The following is a 27,681-nucleotide window of genomic DNA, read 5'->3' as shown; positions in this document are numbered from 1 at the left end:
TTCATTTTTCTTTTCACATATATTGTATATGAAAAGTGTGCTACAAGCTAATATAGTGCAATTGATGATACAAATTCCTGGCACTTCCCTTTTTGAAAACAGATTCATTTTGATCTTTTACAGTCCTCTCCCAGAAAGTCATGACATCTTCTAATTTATGCACAAGTCAATTACATTTGAGAATGTTGAATTAAGGAAGTACTTATGCAACCAAAGTCCACTCTTTCCATTTGAGTTATTCCCAAGAATGCTTGAAGTACGAGTTTGTGTATATGGAGCTGACAACCACAAGAGTCTCTAAAATAGTGTAAACATTTAAATTCCATTTTTAAGTTCAGCTATTGAAAAAGAACATCATTTATGTCAGTTTAGTAAATGCTTAGATGGTGAAGCCTGAAGTGGAATTTCCCCATTAAGGATTTTTGATGAACAAAATTTCGTCAGAACAAAATTACAAAACTGCAGTGGCTTATTTCAGGAACTATACAAGTTTAGAAATTGTTTTAATTACAAAATGCATTAATTGTGATTTGCCAGATATACTGAGAACAAATAAGCTTTTATTTTAAATGCAATTCAATTGAAAACAGAGGAACCTGAAATCTGCACTAACTAATTAAATGGTTGAACCATGCTCCTTTTATATTAACCCCAGACAGATGAGAGGGCCAGGTATTTTTTGCATGTGTTTACAAAAGCATTGTAAAAAGCAAATTTTATTCAAGAAAAGCATTCAAGTGGATCTGAACTTTGAAGTTATGCCTTGAATCTTCCTAAAATGATGAAACTAAGACAAAGGAACGTTGGATTAACAATACCCATTTATTTAAGCCCATGTCATTACATTCCATGAGATCATGCCTGGCTGCACATTGTTTCTCCATATCCCTTAATACCTTTGCTTAATAAAAATCTAGTATTTACTGATTTAATTTTATCACTAAATTTTGCAGAAATTTCACTAGAAATTCCATAGCGCTGATATATCACTAAAAATTAATTTTATCTTGAATGGACCATGATTGCAACTAATCACTCCATACTATACTAAACATATAGAGCAGAGTTCAAGTACTCTATAGTAATGTTTATTCACTTCACCCGGGAAGACCTGACCATAATGAATAGATTTTGCCTTAGATTCTATGATAAAGTTTGAGACGTGGATATTAAAACATTGAAGAGGAAATGTTCTGACAATGGAATTTGTATGACTAGGAATTTAATAGTCAGCAAAGACACGGTGGGTTGAAAAGCCTGTTTCTCTGCTGTATGTGTCTATGATTTTATCCACCAAGACTGACATTCACGGACAGGATAAGATCATATGCATGATGCATAGTTCTGATTTACACAATTTTCACCCACCAGCAACCATGTAATTTGAAGGATAAGGAAAAAGACAGATTTTTAAAAAAACAAAACAAAATGCCCACCTCAATAAGTAAAATTCTGGGAAAATCTCCTCTGGACCCCTGAGGTTATTAGTGGTAGTCCTGGAAACCAAGTTGGCCATGATTTAGTTTGCTCAATATGTGATTCGTGTACCATCTCTTCCCAATCAGGAAGTTATTCAAATTCCCTTTGCAACTATGCTATGAAGTTCAATAGAACTGAATTACCGCAAATGAGCGCAAATCCAAACAAGATTAAATTTCTGCACCTCTGTATTTGTGCATTGATTCATTGAACCACATAATTCTGAGTTTAATGTTCACCGAACCAGACTGAACATTGGTGGAATAGGTAGTGAAGAGGAAGGGCCCATTCATGGAGGAGAGATCAGTGTTATTATGTGACGTGGAGTAATATTACATATGTCATACAAGGATTCCAATCCAATGATGGATGTAAAGAACTTGTTGTCTTGGGAAGGCCTTACACTGCTGGGTTGGAAAAAATAAATGCATGTGGACAAACATTATCATGTCATATCTGATGTGGAAATCACCAAAGTACCCAGCTAGATATTTAGCATAACATGGAATGATTAGTTGCAATCATGGTCCATTCAAGATTAAGTTGATTTTTGGTGATATATCCACAATTTGGAATTTCAAGGCATATGGTGCAGAACAGCCGCATACCATGTCCAAAATTATGGATCAGATCCCTGTAAGGTATCTATACACTGTGGGCAAATTTGTGGGTGACGCTTAAAATTCTACCTCAGTATTTTGTGCATGGCTGATTTGTGAAGAAGTTGGAGCAGCACTACAAAGCATAAGTATGTTGAGCTTTCTTGGAAATCTATCTTACACATTTGGTTCAAAAAGAAAACAATTTCAAGCAGTTTTTAATTCAAGAAAAATACTTGTGATCTTTGCAAAAAGCAATGAAAAATACCAATCTGAAGTTCCCTTGGAGAATGCAATCAGCCTTAACATCAAGCTATAAAAATTGAAGCTCTAAATAGAAAGGGTAAGGATGGAGCATTCCCCAGTCAATCTGACTGCTCTTCTCTCCCAGTTTCATGTTTCTATTGATTATAAACAGATGGACTCCAAATGAAAGGCAGTTTAGAATAGAATTCAAAAGTAGCTAGGACTTGATATTGTAATTTTTTTTAACAAGTTATTATGATCCTTGACAGAAATTCTGGGCCATAATTTTATTTTACTATGAACGGATTCTCATAACACAAAGTTAATTTTAATGATGATAATTCATGTTGCAATGAATGGTGCAGAGTTTTATTCCTTGTGGAATATGATTTTGTCAGTCTTTTCCTACTAAGGATTCATCATAATATGTACGAATGATCTGCTCATAAAATGAGGCCCTGATTTACAGAAAGTACCACCAGTGCAAAACTTTGCTTCTACTACAAGTCATGCACAATAGATACAGCCTTGAACAGTCTTCTATGAAGCATTGAAGGAATGCCCCAGCACTCAAGTTAATCACGCTCTCTTTCTCTCTCGATGGTGAGTGAGAGTTTTCTGGTCTTCGAGTCGGGTGAACTCAAATAAGTAATGTTGCAATTGTAATATCGAAACAACATCACTGGTCTCCCCTCTCATCTGGTGCAGGAGCGATATCACTTTCTCTCCCTCGCGAGTGAACGAGAGAGAGACTGTCTGAGATATCGAAGTTTTAGGATGGACAGTAATTTTCAATGGCCTCTAAATCATGGTCTCTGAGGGGTTTGCTATTGTTTTCACTGGGGGTGGTGGGGTTTTGCTGGAGCAAGTGGGCAGAGGGTTGTTGCTTTTGTTACTGCTTATGCATGGGAAGGGGAGGGGGCTTTGTGGTTCTAACATTTTCTGACATTTATTCTTTGGGGTTTTTCTTCTGTTTTGCAGATGTCTGTGAAGAGTAAGAATTTCAGGTTGTATACTACATACATTCTCTGATATTAAATTGAACCATTGAATCATTGAGCGATAATGTACAAACACCAAAATGAATGGTGAGGAATGGAGATCAGGCTGTGGAGGACGGATGAGGCTGATCAATGTGGGAAGCATGCGGCAAGTGGGAGGACAAAAAGGAGATTTGATGGGGCTAAGATCGGCAAAGAGACAGAAATTCAAAGAGCAGGAAGAAGATTGTGGGAATGCAAGTAAAGATCCATGGGGCCATGGAGGATGTCAACATTGAATGAGCAGTCACTCCAAGTGAGAAAATAAAACAGAAAGCTCCATCTTCGAGCTGCCTAGGAAGCAGCAAGTTCTTTAGTGAACGCTGAAGCAAAGCAAGCCATAACCCTTTGATTAACACCTTCATCTATGGTTGAATCCTGCTACATTTGTCAGTAGTGCGTGACTGATAGAATGTTACACAAATGACACTGTATACTGATTTGATGTTGTCGTACTTGCAAGCAGCCTCCATGGGTATACCTGTCCTACACATAATGGAGCAAGCTGAAGTTGTGAATGCACAACCAAATTGTCAATCAGCTTTTAGAAAATATTCATTTAATAGAAAGAACAAAATATTCTGCCATGTTAGAAACCTGAGGCCCTTGTGTTTGAATTCAGTTTTAAAACAACATGAAAACTTGCACTCAGTTTCTTAGGATATGAGGCAACTTTGAAGTTTAGATGAACTTCACCACACAAGTGAAAGGTTTCAACATATTTGTCAGAGAATGTGGTAAACACAAGTTTTGATACTTTCAAATTAATAATTTTTCCCCTGGAATGGGAAAATCCTTACACAATGGGAATAGAAAAGTAATACTTTAAATTCTGTTGATGTTTAGACGCTGCTCCCTTTTAGATGCTGTGGAAAAGTTACAGTAGGTTCTGGTCTAATTATTAAAATATTAACCCTAGGAGAGGTTATTGTGTCATCAGGGCAGATAAATCACTTAGACTGATGAAGGTCCACTTCCTCAAAAATACTACTTTTAACAGTCCAGTCCATTCATCAGCAAAAGACAAAGCAAAACACAATATGAATGGGCATCATATAGGCTATGAGGACATTTTTCAGGCCACCCACAATCGTTGGTGGGAATACTCTAAACTTTAATATACCAGCTGTGCAAACATAGTCACAGTTAGTTCCTTCATCTGCACCTTAGCATTTCTGTCAAGGAACCCAGCCAGGTATTCCCCTTTATTGCCATTCCACATCTGGAGACCAGCTTCTAGAAATGTATATCTGTGGGAAATGAGATTGTTATTGACTAGAGATTCTATGCATAGTCAAATACATTATTTTGTCCTCTTTCTCTTGTTTTATTAAGGACTACAGCCTTTATAATTGCAGGTTAAAATTTTGGAACTTTTGTAATGGAGGGTGATGTTAGACCATTGCAAGTCTTTTTTTTACTAAGATGTTTTCAAAAGCTTTGCTTCTCCAGTGAAAGATAATTGTACTTTTTTCCTGAAGTTTACATATTCAACTCCAAATGACAATAAAGCTAAACTATTCTTCACTGGCACTTGACCAGATGACAAGAGCTAAATTCCTTGAGGTTGTGAACTGCTTTACTTCAGAGTAGAAAAACTGGCAGAAAGGATTTCCCATAGAGGAAGATGTGCTGCTAGCTGATACAAGTGTACAAGAACTAAAAGGATGCTCTTCCTTCCTGTTAATGCTGCCAATAAAACATGATTAAATTTGAAATGTAATTGAATTTATTTATTTTTACTTACTTCAGAGATACATTGTGGAACAGGCTCTTCTGGCCAAATGAGCCACACCACCCAGCAACCCACCTATTTAACACAAAGTCTAATCACAAAACAATTTACAATGACCAATTAACCTACCAACTGGTACACCTTTGGGCTGTGGCAGGAAAACAGAGCACCTGGAGGAAATCTACACAGTCACAGAATGAACGTACAAACTCCTCACAGGTGGCAGCAGAATTGAACTGTGAACTCCAAACGCACTAAGCTGAAATAGCATCACAGTGATAGCTACGCTACCAACACTTGGGTCTGAATGTACAGACCTTAGTGCCAAATAAAAATGCACGTAGAGTTAGAAATTTCATCTCATGAATGCACACTTAGCCAGCAGTAGAAGAAGAATGAGGTATGGCTCATTTATTGTTTTAGAGACTCATACGAAGTAGTCATGGTTTTTTAACATTGTTGTCTTTACAACGCCCTTCATTAATATATCAGCCATACAAAGTTTCCCAGCAACAGAATGGAAAGCAGCAGCAGAGGGCTTCTAATTCAATTCATTTTAACAGATAATTTGACTTGGCATGAAAGTAAAACAGCAAAAGTTCCTCTTGATAAATGTTGAATAATAAGAATTATCAACTTTAAGTTTCAAGTAATGTGCCCTCATACTTAAGCACTTACGGTTAACAACATAATCATTTTCTTTATTGATTTTGAAGGAATCTGGAAAACATCTCCAGAACTTCTGACAAGCTTAGTACTTTGTATTATTCTAAATAAACTGCTAACATGCATCTTTCCACTAAAGCTAGATAAGAGCTATATGTTCTATAGCTCTAATTGCATTATCTCTGTTAAACCTAATGGTTTTTACTCTGACTTTTTCCATTAACCCCATAGATCCAAAGAGCTATGTATTACCACTTACTCCTTCCTCATTCTGGTGACTTCTTCCATTCCTGACCCTGACCTACCACTTTTAAGCTGGGGAATCCAATCTATGTTCAGCACATTCCGTATTCAGCATTACGTCCTCCTCCACAACAGGGCTTCCCGACCCTTTTTATCCCATGGACCCTTACCATTACCCGAGAGCTCCATGGAGCTCTGGTTGTGAACCCTTCCTCCAGAATTTTATCTCATGTGTTCTGCTTCACAGTGTTTAAGAGGACAATAGAAAGGTGCTTTCCTTTACACCTCCTACTAAACTAATGAGGAACTGGCACTTCCCATTTTCCTGGGTCTACCCTTTCTCTTTGGCCTACCTACTTTGAACTCAGATGGACATTCTAAATTACTAAATTACTTCGAGAATCCTGAACTCTTTTAGCAATATTACACATGTTGTTTTGCACCCAACCTATGGTTAAGTAGGTTTAATTCTTGGGTGTTGGAGCTAATGGAAAAAAAAATCCTAGCATGTTCCTCAATGAGAACACATGTCCAATATGCAATCCTCAGCATACCTTTACCCTAAAACCTTCCTAGACCTCAAAAGTCTTAGATCCTGTGGCATGGCTGAGCAGAATTAATTCAAACTCTGTGTTATTTGCAAACCTGCAGAGGACGGCAGCTTTCTATGCAAAATAAATTAAATTAATTGCTGTATTGTCGTTAAAGTCGGAGAATCTAAATTAATGTTGAATGTCCGTGTACTACCCACTCCTTCCGAACACACTGGAAACTTAATCCTAGCTGGAAAGAGGTTTCTTCTTGGAATAATGTGGGTAAATGTAAGGAACAAATTAGAATTCTGAATATTTGAAATTTTGATTCCGAGGGAAAATAAAATATTCATCCTGGTAATATTTTACTTTGAGTAAGTGCTTAAAAAGCAATATCCTTGTATTTGACCTAGTCAAACATGTTTATTACAGTCTCATGTCAGAATGCAAGAACAGGGTTACATCCATTAACTTACAAAGAAAGCACAAAACAGATGTGTTATAAGGCTGTGTTTGTAATTACAGTAACAGATCCTGCCTAATTGATCCCCATCTGTATTGTAATTATGGTCATAGTCTGAACACTCGTTCTTAAAAGGTTAAATGGAATAATCCTCAACTATATGACATATGAGAAGCTCCTTTCCCCAAGTATTATCCTTAACGCCAAGTCCATTTAATTCCTTTTATGAGGTTTTGCCTCAAAATCAACAAAAGAATTTATATTATATGCATTCAACAATGTAACACTAGGAAGTGTGAGCAACAGACACAAAATGCTGGAGGAACTCAGTAGGCCAGGTAGCATCTATGGAGAAAAGACAGTCAACGTTTCGGGCTGAAACCCTTCGGCAGGACTGTTCAGAGACCATTCAGAGACAGTTTGGTCGAATCATCAAGAGGGATTAGAAATTAGGTATACTAAGAAAATTAAGTGGAGGGGCACCTGAGCAAATCAGTCTGAAAGCCCCCCCCCCGGCCACACCTTTCTATTCTGGCATCCTCTCCTTGCTTTCCAGGCCTGAAGAAGGGTCCTGGCTTGAAATGTCAACTGCTTATTCCAGGGATGGCCAACCTATGGCGCATGCGATGGTTAGAAGTGGCGCATTGCACCCCAGTGATAATAATAAAAAAGTAAGGCTACTCATGCAAAAAGTATTAACCAAAAACCGATTTGTAGAAAAAAATCTATAACAGGAATTCAAGTAGCTTAGAGCTAGAAATGGGTTTTACTGAGAATAAATCTAAAATTTCGCAATTACTTTTAGCGATTTTATTATTTTGTGCACATCTTTTGGTAAATGTTATCTTCTTTCACATTAATCTGTTTTCAATTTTAAAAAATGTTCAATGAGTCAAACTAGGAAAGAAGGACTTTTGTTCTGCAGTCGTTCCATAACTGTTCAATACAGGTTTGATACTTGTTTGATCCTGAGGCGCCAGGTGTCTGCACCAGCGGTGCGTCGCAGGTTTTTGCCAGTCAGTTTACAATTGACACCCGTGCGCTACGGAGTTGTGTTTTGTTTCTCCTTTGTAAACATTTGCAGTTTTGTAGTTTTCGAAAATTAAGCCTTGTTGTTACATTCAGGGTTACCCATCGCAGTGCAAAAGAAAATGAGCAAAAAGAAATCAGAAAGTGATAGTAAGCGTGAATTCAATGAACAGTGGGAAAATGAGTTCTTATTTATAGCAGGTCCGTCAGGAAAACCATTGTGCATTGTTTGTGAAAACACTTTCTCACTTAATAGAAGACATGATCTTAATAGACACTATAAAACACAACGTCAGACTGAAATAGAAGGAAAACTGAAGCTAGTGCTTGGTTCGGAGTTACGGAAAGGATTTGTGATTAAGAAAATGAAGAAGTCAAAAGAAGACGAAATATATTTGTTAAAAGTCTCATTAAGGTAAGTAATGTTTATCTTGTTTTTATATTAAATCAATATATCATGTAAAAGTGCTGAATACATCTATATTAGCATATTTTTTCAAGAATTGAATGGAGGTACAAGAGTTGCATGGTGCATCTGAACTCGAGCAAAAAAAAATTGACGCGTGGAATGTAAAAGTTTGGCTACCCCTGGTTTATTCATTTCCGTAGAAGCTGCCTGACTTGATGAGTTCCTCCAGCGTTTTGTGTGTGTTGCTTTGAAATGTTCCTGACATTGGATTTTTTTTTTTAAAGGCCCATTATCTGTGATTCTTACACTTCAATAAAAAACAAAAAGTCTGAAAATGTGCAGCAGGTCAGGAGGCCTCCAGAGAATGAGAAACAGTGAAGAGTTCTGAGCTACAGATGCTGCCCGATGTCTTGAGTGTTTCCAACATCTGTCTTTATTTCAAACATCCAGCATCAGCCTTTTCTTTCACTACACAGGGCGTTTTGAATGATTTATCAATGCATTATATCTCTACTTTCACAGGGACAATCCTCGATTATATTACGAAAAGCGAAAACCCCGGTTAAGGGAAGCTGATTGGAGCACTCGAAGAAGAGGTAAAGGTAGGAGGAAATAGCAAAGTGACTAGGTTGTGAAAGATGGAAAGAGGGGAAATATCAATAAGAAGAATATCGGTAGTCTTGAGGGAGAGCGAATGAAAAATCTGATGGTGATTATGCCAAGATTGCAATGGAGGATCAGCTTTAGCTAGCAACAAGCCATGGCTTTAATTAAGGATTGGAAAGGCACACCTGCTCCTGTGAGCTCGTCAATCAGGTGCTTTACTTCGGTAAATTTAACCTATTTGAGATGGACTTGTTCTACCTCATTAGAGGCCATCTGCTGATATGATTGGCCCAACGCAGACAGAGCTTGCAATAGGCAGCTCAAAACAAACCTATCAGAGACTCAAAAAATGGAGCAGTCTCCAAAAGGAATACTAAAAGCAACTTTGAAGTGAGCCCAGAAAGTTACTTTGTTGCCCATACAGTATGCCAATAGATTATGAGAGAAAAGATAAATTATTAATGTATAAAGCTTCTTTGGCAGTCTGCTTTTATAGTCATAGAACAGTAAAGTACCAATTCAGGCCCTTTAACCCTACAAGTTCATGCTGACCATGGAGCCTATCCACTTTAGTCCATATCCCTCCAAGCCCAGCCCTCCAGGTGCTTTTAAATGATACTATTCCACCTATCTCAACCAGTTCTTCTGGCAGCTCATTCCGCAAACTCACCACACTCTGGTGAATAAGTTACCTCTCAAGTCGCTTTTAAATTTATCCCCTCTCCACCTAAGTCTATGTCCCCCAATTTTGGACTTCTCTACACTGAGACAATGACTGTTACCATTCACCTTATCAATGCCTTTCATATTTAAAACATTTCTATAAGGTCATCCCTCATTCTCCTACATTCGAAGGAATAACAACCTAGCCTAATTAATCACTCCTTATAACTCAGGCTCTCTAGTCCTGGTGACATTCTCATAAATCTTTTCTGCACTCTTTCCAGTTTAACTATATCTTTCCTATAACAGGGTGCTGAAAACTGTGCACTGTACTCCAAATACGGCCTCACCAACAACTTACACAACTGCAACATAATGTCCTAACTCCTGTACTCAGTGCTCTGACTGATGAAGGCCAACATGCATAATACCTTTTTCATGACCCTGTCTATCTTTACACCACTTTCAAAGAGCTATGCACTTGTCCTCCCAAATTCCTCTGTTCGATTACACTCTCCAGTGCCATACCAATCATAGTACCAATCCTACACTGGTTTAACTTTCCAAAATGCATCACCTCACATTTATCCGTATTGAAATTAATTTGCCACTCCTGAGTTCACTTCTCTAACTGATCAAAATCCCCTTTTAATCTATGATAACCTTCTTCGCTGTCAACAAAAGCTCCCAAATTTATAGAAACACACACAAAATGCTGGAGGAACTCAGCAGATCAGATAGTATCTATGGAAATGAAAAAAAACAGTCAATGTTTCAGGCTGAGATCCTTCTTCAGGACTACAGAAGGGTCTCGGCCTGAAACATCGACCGTTTATTCAATTCCATAGATACTGTCTGACCTGCTGAGTTCCTCCAGTATTTTACGTGTTGCCTTAGATTTCCAGCATCTGCAGATATTCTCGTGTTTATGATTGGCTCCTAAATATATGTCATCTGCAAATTACTGATCATGTCTTAAATGTGGTGCATAACATTTGGAATGTTGAATATGGCTATTTGAAGCAATAACTTTATGAATGTCAAAGTATCCACCTAGAAACACTTTCTGGCTTGCCTTTTACTAACTTTTGCCAAAAAGTAATCATAAATTCCAAATGACAGTATGAAAACATTATGTGTCCTTGGCCAGCTGAAATTGTGCAGTTTCCAAAACTCAAGAATGTGTCAAAATTACTCTTCAGCTAACACTGAAAATAACGGGGGGGCGGGGGGGGGGGTGATATTTTTAACCGTTACACTTCCAAAAATAACAGTAATCTTTCTGTTTCCTTTCTCTGCATGCTAAGAATGTAAGTAGACCATTCAGTCTGAGTCACTGCACCTTTCAAATAGTTCATGGCTCTTTGTATCTTAATCCTAAAGTTTTAGTATCTTTAGATTAATAAGAAATGGAACAGGTTACCAATCCTGTTTTCAAAGTGTTCAGTTCTTTTTTACTTTCAGAGTTCAAGGATCAGGGATTAATTTTATACCCCATATACATTTACATGTACTAGAAAATTGCTGTGATGTTTTGATGCTACAAAAAAAGCCAACAACTTTCAAGGGAATAAAGGTTTATATAAACATAAAGTCAAAAATACAGATCTGGAATAAAATGTGCATAAATACAAAAGCACAAGCATGTAAACAGCATTATAAAAAGTAGTTTGAAGTGTTAATAGTGGTGTGTAGTGACTGAGAGTTTATGTAGATAGAGGGGAATGTGGGGGCTAACTAGAATGGTCAATCAGATTAACTGTCTGGGGGAAGAAACTTTTAAGATGGTGTGAAGGGGTTTTTTTTTTCGTTTTAGTAGCCCTACAGCACTTATCCAGAAGGGAGCTTTCAGAAAAGTCAGCTTATACTCAGTGGGTAATGTCTGTAATATTTTTTTCCTGGACACAAGTTCTGCAGTGATGGTACATTACAGCCAATGACTATAGAGGTCTTTCAAGAAGGAAGTCTAGATTGCCACTTCTTTCTCACATAGATATCCAAATTAATGAATAGATGTACATATATCTGATCATATACAACACTGAGATTCATTTTCTTGCGAGCAGCTACAGTAACTCGAAGAAACACAATAGAATCAGTGAAAGACTACCCAACAGTGCAGCCAAACAAAGTGCAAAAGCAACAAACCATGGAAATACAAAAAAAAATAATAAAAAATAATAATCAATAAAATATCAAGAACATGAGACAAAGAACCCTTCAAAATGTGTCCATAGGTTGTGTGAACATTTCAATGATGGAGTGAGTGAAGTTATCTCCTCTGGTTCAAGAGTGTGGACATTTTCACTCACAGAACTGATCATTGAGCACAACTTCTGGAGGAATTTCAAGGACTCCACAACTCATGTTCCCAGTTTTTATTTAGCAGTCTATCTATCTATTTATTTATTTGTTTATTTAGTATTTTTATTATTACTTGTTTCAGTAATAATAAAATTTAACAGTCTTTTTTGGTATTTTTTCATTGATTCTATTGTACTTCTTTGTGCTATCATGAATGCCTGCAAGACAATGAATCTCAGGGTATAATTTGGTGACATACATATTTTGATAATAAATTTACTTTGAGCTTTGAAATTTTACTTCATTCTGGTACAATGGTTTTCAGTCTAAATAAGAAATCTGTGAGGGTTTGAGGGGGAGTTTGCTGTGCAGATGGGGACAGTGGACAGGCAATGGCTAGCTTTTGAAGAAATCTTACATGATTTTGAACAAGTTAACATCCTCGTAAGACATATAAATACAGCAGGAAAAAGTAAACAGCTGTAGAACAGAAGAAAAATTAATACAGTATTAAATCTAAAGAACAGGTTTGAAAAGTTTTTAGAAAAAGCTGTAGGTCTGAGGACCGGGAACATTTTATAGTTCAGAAAAGGACAGCCAAGAAAATGAAAAAGAAGAGGAAATTAATTGTGAGAGCAATAAGGAACATAAACACAGACAAAGTTTTTATAGGTCTGTAAAAAAAAGGAAAAATAGGAGTTCCTCAAAAGATGGAGGAAGGAGAATGTATAAAGAGAAATGAGGAAACAGCAGAACAATTAAAGTATTAATGATTAAATTATTTTGCGTCAGTTTTCACAAAAAAAAGATAAAGATATGGTCTCCCAGAAATGATGTGGTAAGCTCGGTACAGTATAAACGAAGAAATAAATGAAATCCAGATTGGTAAAGAAATATTACAAAAGATGATAAAACCAAATGAGTGATATGCCATGGTTAGGAACAAGGTGCTCTGATATATTATAAAATTTTGAGGGTTTTGTAATTTTGAAAGTGTTCATATAGATTAGAGCAAGTGGTGGGCATGGCATCAGTAGAAGGGACCTAGGTGTCCTCATACACAAATCACCAACAGATAACTTTCAGATAAATTAAGCAAATATTATATATTTGTCATCTGAAAACCTACTAAGCAGCCCATGCATATTTTCATCCAAATCATTATTATACAGCATATCACAAACAACAGATCCCTGCATTGATTCCTACTAAACATCATAAGACCATAGACATAGCAGTATTCTGTGTTTGGGTCATTTGGTCTGTCAAGTCTACTCCACCATTCAACCATGGCTGATCTATTTTCCTTCCCAACCCCATTCTTCTGCCTTCTCCCAATCACCTCTGACACTCTCACTAAACAAGAAATTATCAACCTTCACTTTAAACCCCATGACTTGGCCTCCACAGTTGTCTGTGGCAATGAATTCCACAGATGCACCACTGTCTGGCTACAGAATTTCCTCCCCATCTCTGTTCTAAAGGACATTCTTTTCTAAGGCTGTGCCCTCTGGTCCTAAACTCACCCACTAGTGGAAATATCCTCTCCACCTCCACTCTATCTTGTCCTTTCAATATTTGGTAGGTTTCAATAAGATCCTCTCTTACTCTTCTTAACTCTAGTGAATACAGGCCTAAAGCCATCAAAACTCCTCATACATTAACCCTTTCATTCCTGGGATAATTCTCGTAAACTCCCTCTGGACCTTGTACAAAGCTAGTACATCCTTTCTTAGATAAGGGGCACAAAACTGCTAATAATACTCCAAATGTGATCTGATCGATGCCTATTAAGTCTCAGCATTATATCCTAGCTTTTATATTCTAATCCTTTTGAAATAAATGCTAAAATTGCATTTGTTTTTGTATTATTAACTACAGATACACATTAACCTTTGGAGAACCCTGCACATGGGCCCCCAACTCCCTTAACACATCGATTCCTGAATTTGCTCCCCATTTCAAAAATAGTCTACACCTTAATTCCTTCTACCAAAGTGCATGACTTACCTATGGTACATTTATTCCACTTCTTTGCTCATTTTCCTGTCCAAGTCCTTCTGCAGACTCCTGCTTCCACAACACTGCCCATTGCTCCACCTATCTTGACATCAGAATCTGAATATATATATATAAATAAAAAATGCAAAATGAGAGCAAAAATTTAGTGGGGTAGTGTTCATGTAACATCTCCAGCATAATTTTCCTGTGGTCTAAAGATCACCCTTGTCTCTCTTTTACTCCTCATATACCTGAAAAGAAAAACACATTTCATATGCTCTTTTATATTTTCGCTAGCTTACCATCATATTTAATCTTTTCTCTACTTATTACTTTTTCAGTTGCCTTCTGTTAGCTTTTAAGAGCTTTCCAATCCACCTTCCCTCTATTGCATATATTATACGATCTTTCTTTTGCTTTTACGCTATCTTTGACTTCCATTGTTAGCCACAGTTGCTTCATCCTTCCTTTAGAATGTATCTTCTCCTTTGGATCAACCAATCCTGCATCTTCCGAATTACTCCCTGAAACTCCAGCCGATGCTTCTTTACCGTCATCCCTGCTAGTGTCCCTACCAATCAACTTCGGCCAACTTCTTTCTCTTGTATTTATAATTCCCTTTACTCTACTGATACATTGATTTTAGCTTCTCCCTTTCAAACTGCATTAAGAATTTTATCACATTATGATCACTGCTTCTTAAGGGTTTCTTTACCTTAAGCTCCCTAATCAAATATGGTTCATTACACAACACCCAATCCAGAAGAGCTGATCTCCAAGTGGCTTCAGTCACAAGATGCTCTAAAAAGCCACAAGATGCATAAAAAGGGAGTAGACAGTCGTCAAATCCAATAACAAGTGTGTTTTCCCAATCTACCTGAGCCTGGAGAGGGTCCCTGTGCTGTAGAAAACATCCTGCCTAGTTCCAGTACCCAAAAGACAAGTCCCACCATGCCCAGTGACTACAGACCAGTGGCACTGACCTCACAAGTTATGAGATCATTCAAAAGACTGGTCCTGACACACCTCCAGACCATCGTAAATCCATCATTCGATGCCCTGCAGTTTGCTTACTAACGACATATTGAAGTCGATTGTGCCATTATCTTCCTGCTTCAACAGGCTTAAACCCATCTGGATGAGTGAGGAGATGTTCATGTTCTTTGATTTCTCCAGTGCTTTTAACACCATCCGACCTGCTTTACTAGGGAGTAAGCTCATAGACATGCAGGTGGATATTCCACTGGTGTCCTGGATTACAGGCTACCTGTCCAAACAGCCCCAGTATGTGAGATTGCAGAGCTGTGTATCAGATACTGTGGTTAGCAGCACAGGGGCACCTCAGGGCATTGTCCTATCTCCCTCCCTGTTCACTGTCTACAGCTCGGACTTCAGATACAACTCTGAGTCTTGCCACCTGCAGAAGTTTTCGGACGATTTGGCGGTTGTGGGTTGTATCAGCTGGGGTCAAGGGACTGAGTACAGAAGAGTGGTGGACAACTTTGTTGAGGGGTGTGAGCTGAATCACCTGCAGCTCAACGTCACTAAGACAAAGGAGTTGGTGGTGGACTTCAGCAAGGTGAAAACAACTTGCATTCCCATCTTCATCAAGGGAATGGATGTGGAAGTCATCCGGGACTACAAGTACTTGGGAACAGACCCGGACAGTAAATTGTACTGGACTGAAAATACAGGGGCTCTGTTCAAGAAGGGACTGAGGAGGCTCCGGTCATTCAACATCTGCAGTATTATGCTGCAGATGTTCAACGACTCAGTGGCTGTCGGCATTCTATTCTATGCTGTGGTCTGTTGGGCAGCAGGGCTAGAGCAGCTGATGCCAAGAAGAGCGATAAGCGCGTCAGGAAGGCTGGTTCTGTTCTGGGGGTGGAACTGGATTCCCCGGTGGTTGTGTCTGAGGGGAGGATGCTGTAGAAGCTACAGAGCATTATGGACAATCCCTCTCACCCCCTCTGGACAAACAGAGGAGCACCTTTAGTAACAGGTTGATTGTTACAACAAGGTGCACCACTGAACGCCACAGGAGATCCTTTCTCCCTGTGGCTATAAGACTCTACAACCCTCCTCCTTAAGTATATAAGTAAATGGTTTCATTGCACATCTGTATTTTGCTCTATTACTGATAAATGGACATTTTGTATTCTTTTTTGTACCTCAATGCTTGCATTTTGTATTTTGAAGCATATATTTCTGACTGAGCAAACTTGCAACAATAATTTCCTTTGGGATAAATAAAGTTTTATCTTATCTTGTCATATCTTAAATTGAAATCCCCCATGACTATTGCAACATTTCCTATTCTAATCCTATTTTACATGCACTTTCTATCTCCCATTATATCTTGTACCCCACATCTTGGCTACAGTTTGAATGCGTGTATGTGACTCCCATCTGGGTCTTTTTACCTTTGCATTTCCTTAACTCTACCCACAAGGACTCTGATCATGTGTCATTTCTTTCTAAGGATTTCATTTCTTTTTTTTTTACCAACAAAGCTAATTCCTTCCTCTCTGCACACGTGCTTGTCCTTTTGATCCGGTGTATATCCTTGTGTGTTAAGCTTCTAGCTGTGATCGTCTTTTAATCATGACTCTGTGATGCCCACAATGTCTTAGCAGCCAACTTCTAACTGCATTAGAAGATTATTTACCTTGTTTTGTATACTGCGTGCATTCAACTATAAAACCTTCAGTCCTGTATTCTCCACTTTTCAGTTTTGTCTCCACGTTGCCTAAAGTTAAAATCATATCTGCTTCTAAACTTTTTGTCTTATTCTTTATTCTGGAGACTTCAGTAACCTCTCCTGCATTCTCCTTCCCTTTTACTTTATCCATACTTTTCCAAGCTGTTGACCCCACACCTCCTACACTAGGTTTAAAACACCAAGTCTCACAGACCTGCTGTCACCTCCATGACTACCCTCTGTCATCTATGGAGAAGACAATTTTGAATCCAATCTAGCAGGTCACCATGGATCCACTGTGCTTTAATCTTCTGGCTCAGACTACCAGTAAGAATCTCGTTGAATGCTTTATTAGAATCTGTGCATACAACATTCCCACCCTCAACGATCATCTTTGCCACCTCCTCAAAAACTCAGTCAAATATGAGGACCTGATCACCCCCATCTAAAGTCATGTTGACTATCCCTAATGAATTCCTGCTTTTCTGAATAGGAGTAGAATTTATCCCTCAGACTTGTATCCAATAATTATTTTCTTACCACCGGTCAAGGCTCACTGGTCTATCATTTTCTGGATTATTCCTATTGCCCTTCTTAATCACAGGAACAACACTGATTACTCTGCAGTCCTCTGTTACCTCACCTGTGGCTACAAAGATCTCTATCAAGTCCCCAGTAATTTCCACACTTGCCTCTCTCATTAGACTGAGATAAATCCAATCAGGGCCTGGAATTTATCCACCATAATGTTTTTCAAGAGACCCAACACCTACTCCTTCATGATCTCTCCATAGCCTAGAATATCAGTATACCCCTCTCTGATATCAACATCCTCTATGCCCTTCTCTATGGTGGAAACTAATGCAAAGTTCTCATTTCCAAATTAATTCTTCACTTTCTCTTGCTTCAGAGTAAAACCAACCTGCTGTAATTTTACAGAGCCTTTGTGAGACTCCAGTGTTTTTGTCTCCTCAACTCAAAAATACTGTATATACACTCAGTGCGTCTTTATTAGGTACACCTTTACACCTATCTGTTAATACAAATCTCTAATCAGCAAATCATGTGGCAACAACTCAATGCAGCAAACATGATCAAGAGGTTCAGCTGATGTTCAGACCAACAATTAGAATGGGGAGGAAGGGCCATCTAAGTGACTTTGACTTTGGAATGATTGTTGGTGCTAGATGGGGTGATTGGAGTATGTCAGAAACTACTTATTTTCTGGGATTTTCAAGCACAACAGTCTCAAAGTTTATAGAGAAATGAGAAAAGAAGCAAAAGAAAATCATGTAAGTGGAAGTTCTGTGGTCAAAAACATCTTGTTAATGAGAGAGCTCAGAAGAGAATGGTCTGAATGTTTCAAGCTGACAGGGAGGCAACAGTAACTTAACCACACATTGCCACAGTAATGCACAGAAGAGCATCTTTAAATCCACAACACATTAAACCTTGAAGTGTATGTGCTACAGCAGCAGGCGATCACAAATATACACTCAGTGGCCACTTTACTAAGTACAGGAGGTATCTAATAAAGTGAGGTATCTAATAAATAGTGTTGGCGCGTGGCCAAGTTGTTAAGACATTCGTCTAGTTATCTGAGGGTTGCTAGTTCGAGCCTTGGCTGAGGCTGCGTGTGTGTCCTTGAGCAAGGCACTTAACCACACATTGCTCTGCGATGACACCGGCGCCAAGCTGTATGGTTCCTAATGCCCTTCCCTTGGACAATATTGGTGGCATGGAGAGGGGAGACTTACAACTTGGGCAACTGCTGGTCTTCCATTAAAAAAAAACATTGCCCAGGCTTGCGCCCTGGAAACTTCCCAAGGTGCAAATCCATGGTCTATGAGACTAACGGAGGCCTACAATACAGCAAATTCAACATACTGTATTCCTGACTCTGTTAAATGAAGAGAAATTGAATAACCTCAAACTCTGTTCTTTTGGATTCATCAGATTGGCAGATAACCTCAGAGAAATATGAAAAAAAAATTCTTTGAAGTTTCAAGATAGCAGTTCCTAGAATATTTACCCTGGTAGCGAAATCTGGAACAAGAAGTCATAGTCTAAAATCATGTGAACCATCTTCATTCAAAGAAAGCTGATACTTTTCAATTTCAATTTTCTATCCAGAGGAATTTTGAGGACCAGCCGTTAAATGCTTTCGAAATAAGGATTGATCAATTTCTAGATATTAAAGGAATCAAGGGACATAGGTGCAGAGCAGGAAAAAGGCGCTTGAGCCATAATTTTATTTGATGTTGGAACAGGTTCAAGGGGCTGAAAGGCTCCTGTTGTTATCTTCTTATAATTTATGCAGTAAAGGAGATTCTGGCTTTGTCTTTAAATCCTTCTCCAATGAACATAATTTTGTATCATTGACATAGTGTAATGTAAATTATTTCACTCATGAGAGACTCTGCATAATTTATTCAAGCATGTAGTTTATTTTGGCTTCTGGGCCTCTGGCACTGATGAAACAACTTCCTGAAAGCACTCTCCACTCCATACTTTATGTGTGCTAATCACTTCTTGTGAAAGGTGATCTCAGAAACAGACACTGAGTGGCCAAAGAGTTAACTTTTTTACACGCATACCATACTGAATATGGTACTTCACTGAAAGAAAGACAGCTTTAGTATGCCCTTCCACTAGGCCAATGATTGATATCTTCCATTTGCTTGTGTCACAAAGACTTGCTTTTTGCATTCACATTTAATCCACGGGTGACCTTTCGCACGTGCAGCCCAGTTAATCGGGTAAATCAGCGCCTGTTTTGGTTGTTTATCCATAAACCCAAAAGCTGTAGATATTTTAGCTGCCTTCACAACCGTGAGGTGCCAAACGCCACTTACCCAGTGTCAAGAGTTCAGATTTTTCAGCCTGTGATGTCACTAGAGCCCCTTCAATAGGTAGCAGTCTTGTAGCTGGTTTCTACAGGTTGAATCACATGTTACCAGTGAAAGGTAGGGACCACCCCTTGAACCAATGTGACCTTTTGAACCTATAGTCCATGTGTAACAAAGGTTAGAATAATTAGCTCTGTTGTTGTCAACTGTGACAAGAACATTTGTTCATCAGAAGTACCTTCTTTTTATTGAAAGACATGGTTTTCATGCTACTAGAGCCAAAGAAAATCATATCATAGTCTCGAAAAGACATACCTATTATTTTTCAGTGATATATTGCTTTCCAGCTGTAGCCAAAACAATCTAATAACCACTATTAGATAAAGGATTCTGAATATAAATATATTGAATTGTAGTGAGAGAAAATGAACATATTGCAGCACTTCTGTCAGAATGGGTTAGGCTTCTGTGTCTCTCTTTCTTTAATAAATGCAGATCAAAAGACTTCAGTTATGTAAAAATAATAAAAATTCCAGCAATATGATATAACACCACCACTTTGTAACATTGTGAAGCAAGGAAGCACAAATATGCTGTACTGAATACAAATAGCATTAAAAGTGCACAAGCATCCCAGGAAAGCTTCTAACCATACATTTATATTCATAGCAGGTTCAAAAAATCCTAGAACAATGCTAGCTATCTAGTCACCATAAAGCATTCAGCCATTTACAGTGTCACTTATGACAGCTTTGATAGACATATACTATATAAGAAAAATATCTTATAGTACACAGTTCGTTTAATAAATTGATTAAACTTCTCCTCAGCCAATTGTTTTTGTCTTAAACACATTCTTAAACATCACCTGAAGAAACAGATTGGGCTGGTTGGTAAAGGCTACAGCGAAGAGACAGTTTAATCGAGGGCCTAACATTTGAGTACTGTCAGAATATTGCCCCAAATGATAAATGATTGTATAATGCAACAGTCTACTGCTAGTGTTGAATTATATTAGCCATCAGTGTTCAAAATCCATTTTAAACTTAATTGTGCTATGATAGCTGTATCCCCCAGTCAGCAGAACAGCAGGTTTATAAAAATCATCTTCTATGATTGTTAAATGCTTTCCTAATGAAGCTGATGATCACAACATTCCAGAGTAAATGCTTCTGTCAGACTGTCATACTCATATGATAGTGGCCCCTATAGTGAATAAGAGCTTGTGTGATTTGAGTTTATATCAAAGGCAGGAAACTCAAAAGATCTGCCTGCATATGTAAGATAATCTCATGAAAAGGAAAATGTCATATATTAAAATGGGATTATTAGCCCAGACACAATCACACAGCTCTGCAATTCTGTGGTATAGATACATAGCTCTGACCAATCATACAAGGATATAATTGAGGGCTGTAAAACTTAATTCAGAAAAATCAATAAAATATAAAAGCAATCAGATAAGACCTCTTAAGAAATCGATCAACTCTTGTACAAAATCATAATGTGTTTTCCTAAGAGAAAAGGAGCTAAATGAAGCAGAGAAACCTACATAAAATCTAACAACCAGCTTTCACAGGGTTCTTATGAACTGGGGAGGGCAAAAGATTGAAAAATATAATTACTCTCTACATTACCCAAGCCATGTCCTGCAAATTACAGGGGTGCAAGTTTTATTTTTATTTATCAGAATAAAATAACAAAGAAGGTGGTGATTACTACTATTTTTAATAATGGCACTTGCTGGATTTAACCTACCCAATCATTACTTTCTTGTTCCAGGGCCAATTAAGTAACTGTTAGTGAATCAAAGTTCCTTTGAATATTTTCCTCCATTTTGGAAGGTATTGTTACCATAACTAAAAAGACCAGGTACGTGGGATGATTTTCAGTCAAACATTATCTTTGCTTCTATATAAAAGGCAAAAAGACCAACAAAGAAAACAAACAGGATTTAAATTATTGGACCAATTAAGCAGCTAGCAACACAATATTGATTACAATTACTAGATTACCCAATGTCACTTTGGAACCATCGATGCGAGCTGGGCAGCTGGCACCATTAAACCACTTGCTTTTACATTTAACCAAAAATAATTGAGGCTACATCTGCATTTACAAATATTACGGTTGTTATTTTCTACCTTATTTGAAATTCAAACAAGATTAAAAAATTGAGGTAGTGTGGTTTTCATTCCCCTTTATGATATACATAATTAGTCTATGAAGCTGTAAATATTAATACAACAAATACGTCAACTACATTTCTTTTTGAAGCACACAAATAAAAATGTGTTTATTATTCAGTCATTCAATTTATTATCTTATCAAAGCAAATATTAAAATAGATATTCTCCACAATTATCTTAAAAATGTCAGTAAGGTTAGTATCATTTACATGCACTTTCCAAACTCACTCATCATGTATATTTTGGGATTATAAACTTGTACAAAATAACATTTACTCTGCATCAGTGAGTAGACAAACAAAATGATACTGAAGAAACCTTAGTCTGCTATTAGACTGAGCCTTTATAGCCGAAGGCCATAATCTGACACAGATTGAGCCCAGTACAGTAGTCAATTAATGGCTCACTGCTCATACAATAATGACCTACTAACCTGAGCGTGTGTTGCTCTCACATTTTGCTGTCCCATGGGACACCACTGTCACTGTGTTATCTATTGCCTTCTTCCCCATCAAAGAAATAAGCTTGGCTGAAATGTATAAGCATCAAGCTAGTTCATTGCACACCAGCCCCAGTCACTGGAGGGACAATAGATTTATAAGTTTATCCTACATTAAACCAAACATGCCTGACTGCACTGTAAATTACTAAATAATAAACCTGGCTGTGTAAAATCTTGACTTGGGAAGAATATAAAAATCCATCAAACTGTACAGGACTATAACCATAAATGTGCAATGTATCTGGTGATACAGGTATTATGACATCTCCAACATCACTGGCTTACAGCATATCTTCAAAATAATGCATTTAATAGGTTAAAATAGTTTCATTCATGAATTTGATTAGTACAATTGTGTGGGGTCATAAATAAAATAATCTGATTAATATTGCTGGTCTTCAGACTGTGGGAAATTTATTTGAATAGCATTTTGATAAAGTTAAGAAGCAACAGTTACTTAATGAATTGTACAATAATGTCAGCAATATTCATTTGAAAATGTTTATTGACACAGTCAAGGATTACACTGAAAAATGCATGAGATAAACCAGTATCATCTATACAACCCAGATCAAGATAATAGTCATCCTTTCAAATTTATTTCAGCATTTGTAAACAAATGATTCCCTTGCAACAACGGAGCAGTTAGCCACGATGGAGTGCCACTTGCTGAATCAATGCATAGTCAAGCACCGTGGTGCAAAATTAATTATAATAGTGTACAACCAGGCACGTTGGCAGTCAGCTGTACTGGTGCACAGTTAGCTATAACAAGCCAGAGATACATGCAAAATGAATGGAATTTCAGGCCAAGTGGTGGAATTTATAATGATATTTATCTCCCCCATGTTCTGTGGAATTTGGAATACTGATTGCTAGGCCAGTATTCACAGAGTGGGAGGTGATTGTATCTTTGACTGCAGTCATATTCCTCTCTTAAACTTACGGCTGGAATTTACCAAAAATTTTTGCAAAAGATTACTTATCAGAATCAGAATCAGGTTTAATATCATCGGCATAAGTCGTGAAATCTGTTAACTTTGCAGCAACAGTACAGTGCAATACATGATAATATAGGGAAAAACTGTGATTTATATATATATATATGATGTAAATCAATTAGTTAAATTAAATACGTAGTGCATAAACAGAAATTTTAAAAAGTAGTGAGGTTGTGTTCATGGGTTTAATGTCCTTTCAGATTTTGGATGGCAGAGGGGAAGAAGCTGTTCCTGAGTCATTGAGTGTGTACCTTCATGTTTCTGTACCTCCTTCTTGATGACAACAATGAGAAGAGGGCATGTCCTGGGTGGTGGGAGTCCCCAATGACAGACGCTGCCTTTTTGAGGCTCTGCTCCTTGACTATGTCTTGGAAGCTACGGAGGCTAGTGCCCGTGATGGAACTGATTCATCTTACAGCTCTCTACAGCTTACCTCGATCCTGTGCAGTAGCCTCCCCCACCCACCCATACCAGATGGTGATGCAGCCAGTCAGAATGTTGAATACAATTGGAGGTTGAGTATTTTCTAAGATTTGATTTTTCTAATGCTTCTTTAAAGTAACTTTTACACTCAGATTTGCCATTCCAGCGGAAATAATAAACCTTTCTTCAAAACAAAGCATATATTAAAATAACATATCCTTATACTGACGTCCTGGGCATCAGTAAAACAGAGTATTATTATTGAGTTATATTAACTTCCTTAACTTGTTCATTGCATACAATCCTGTCTTACACAGGTAAGCTAGAAAGCATGCACCAGCATCCAACAACAGATAAGAGATTATTGAAATCCAAAAATATTTTAGGTTAATGTGTGTAGATTTAAATGCATTGGTTGAAAAGAATGGCATCCTATCTTGAATTGGCCAGGTTTAAGGTCTAGGAACGAAACAAGTAATTGATTAATTGGGTTGTAATTTGGGGTGAGAGGTTGGCACCCATTCCAAGTAACATATTGGAATCATTATTTTATTTTGCATGTAGTCAACATTATAACTACATTTTATATAAAGGGCATGAATTGCATATTAGAACATGTGGTTGATTTTACAGACAGAGCAATTAACATCTGTGAAGTTTACTCAGTATTAGCTTCACCCTTGGCTGAGCCTTAGTATTCATAGAATAAGAAATGTCCGACATTCTCTCTATTTGATTCTCTATTTAAACAGGAGGGCAAACTGACAAAGTAGAATAACAAGCAAGTTAAAATGGTCACTCTCACATGTGTCTCAGACTTTATTGGAGTCATGTTACATAACCGAGAAAGTCAAGGCAGACAAAAATTTCATGAGACAAGTAGTTGATAGTTTGCGGTAAGGTATGAAAAACGCTATGTTGCCGAGAACAAAAATAATGAATATTTTAAACTATTAAACTATGGTCAATGATGGCTTATAAATTGTAATAATATACAATAATAATTGCAAAACTCAAAAGCATGTTTACTACAGATTTTTCACACCAGCTTGGTTTTAAATACTACGTACAAGACCTTCGGATGCTCTGAGTGGCTACTAATTGTTGCATTGCTTGTCAAGGTAATAAAAAATGCAATAGTGTGTAGAATGTTTAATTATGGGTTTGTGTCAGTTCACCATATGAATAATATCACACCATCTCGCCACACTCATTTAGCATGCCTGGATTTCCTTTTCAGATGAAAGCCTTGCCCTAATACTAATACATCACTTTATTTAATATTATAAATACTGTTTGTATGAAGGTCATGATCCACACCATACATTGAAACATATGAATAAGATTACAGACTGAGCAATTATTAATCAACATTTCATTTCAGGTTTCCTTGTTTTAATTATTTCTGTGATGTATTTGAATTAATGGAATCATCAAATGAAGTGCACTATTGCCTCAAAAGATACAATGCAATGATGGAATATAGCATAATATAAAGGATCTAAGCTACCGATGATTATATCTTAATGATAATAAATGCTTTTTGCTTTACACAGCCTAAATGTTTCTGTAGATTTTTCAGAAGGGGCATTTATTTGAGTATTACCAAATTAGATGCAAAACTGACTCTCTGTATTCATAGCGTTTAAATTAATATCTCACTAAACTTTAATACATATTTCATGTTCCATCTATTTATCATTAATAAGAATTGAACCCTTGAAAAATTCTTTGGCATTATTGATATCAATGGCAAAGTCCATTATTTGAGTATTGTCAGCACTGAGATTCCCTGGACTGGTGTTTAAGACTTCTTTGACCTGATATTGAGTGTGTGTGTGTGTGTGTGTATGTGTGTGTGTGTGTGTGTGTGTGTGTGTGTGTGTGTGTGTGTGTGTGTGTGTGTGTGTGTGTGTGTGTGTGTGTGTGTGTGTGTGTGTGTGCGTGCGTGCACGTGTGCACGTAGCTGTATGTATGTCAGTGTGCATACATACATATGTTTGCAGGCATGTCTATATATGTGCACATATGTATGCATGCATTATTGTGTGAATGTATTTGTGTGTGTGTGTGTGTGTGTGTGTGTGTGTGTGTGTGTGCACGCGCGCGCGTGTCTATGTGTGTGCACGCACATTTTAGGAAACAGAATTCACATTTTGTGAATAAATAAATAAATTATTCGGGGTATGACTCCTTCAAATCCTCAAGGATTATTGGCTAATTAGGAGTACAGAAATGTAAATTTGCCTTGTGTCAGATTCAGAGGATCAGAACAATAACATAATTGACTTATGAATAGAAAAAGATAGTTGTCCATAGATAATGGACAATATATGTTTGTCCTCACCTGTATCAAAAATGGATACAACACAATTCTGTTTGTTAATGCATACATGACTGCTTGGAAGAAGACAGTGTTCATAGATTAAAACATTTATATGCATTAATAACTAATGAATTAAAGAATACAGGCATTCATTTATATCCTTACCCAGATTTAACAAAGACTATAGACGAATATCACCCAATACCACATTAATATATCAGATCTCAGTCTAAAATCCACTTAGGTCTGCTGATATTGGTTGCAGTTTTGATTGAGTGCAGCGCCAAGATCTAATGGCAAAGTTTCAAGAATGTGGAGCTGAAAGCCTGCTGGCAATCTAGCTCCAGAGTGTCGTCTTAGTTGTGCCTGTACCTTCTGTGGGGAAGGTCAATTCTAGAGTAGCTCCAGGCAATGTGTTCAGACCGACCTTGTTCTTGGTCTTTGTAAATGGCATAGAACATTAGTGTACTTCTGAAATTGATATGTTTACATATGGTGCCACTATTTATCAAATCAAGTCCTGCAGCTATAGAGTAAGTGTGGTTGTTTTCATCAACAACCTAAAAGCTATCAAGGACAGAGCAATATAGTGGTTTACAGGTTTCTAACTTCAAAGTACCAAATCGCTTGCCGTCAAGAAGAGCAAAATCTGAGATTATCTGTTGATGATAATGGACTGGTGATCTTCTTAAGCAGTCCCTCGTGCTTGTGACTGACTTGCACCCCCTGCCCACGGGGTTCTGTGGTGGCAAATGAGGCCACTATGGGAATCACAGCTGTTTCCACAGATGGGGCAGATACGTGACTCACAAAGAGGGCAGAGTAGGTAACTTGAGGGGCCGTTCACTCCAGTTGCCACTTCTGTAGGGCCTCTGTGTGCTCCCAATGTGTGGCCTCAAAGCTTTCAATACCACCCTGAGTACTCCTTCTCTGCACAGGCCAGAGTTTCCTGAGAGTCAGTGGAGATGTCGCATTTCTTCAAAAAAAAGTCTGAGCACATCCTTGAATCTTTTGCTCTGACCATCTTGCAATTTCCTCACATGACAGGACTCATATTGCTCCTGCTCATACTTAATAACTCGAAAACTAAAAGGAGCATAGTAAATGGAACCCTTTGGATGAGAAAACATCTGACTAACCTAACTACTCTATATTCCCACCTCAAAATGATCAAACTCCCAATTATAGGCTTGGTTATGGAGTGGAGTTCATCTTCTAAATGGGTTGAATAATACTATATTCTGCATTCTGCTTTTGTTTTTCCCTTGCGCTATCTCAATGTGTAGAAATGATCTGTATGGATGGCTAGCAATTGCCAATTACCAATTAGAAAGTTAGCTTCAGTTATGCTCTGTACTGGAGGGCACACAATAATATCTTCTACACAGATATCAATAAAAGAAATGGTTTAGTATAAAATAGGTGCTTGATAGAGTATGTGAACTCACTCTATGTTTCTATGAAAAGGCAGCTTATATTACATTCTAAATGCCTAGGTAATGAAGTGAAGATACCCTGTTGTCTGTAGTAATCCAGAATTTTGGAATTACAGTGCCTACCTTAGGGAATGGGTGGAAGGGAGTGTAAATGTTGTCTTTTCAGCTGTGGGGATCTGAATTTGATTCCACCCAAATGGGAGCTAATTCTTCCCTGACAGATGTTAGATATCATGAG

Source organism: Hemitrygon akajei, chromosome 23, assembly GCF_048418815.1.
Source record: "Hemitrygon akajei chromosome 23, sHemAka1.3, whole genome shotgun sequence".
NCBI lineage: Eukaryota > Metazoa > Chordata > Chondrichthyes > Myliobatiformes > Dasyatidae > Hemitrygon > Hemitrygon akajei.
The sequence above is the reverse complement of the archived record's forward strand: the minus strand, read 5'-3'. Positions refer to the sequence as shown.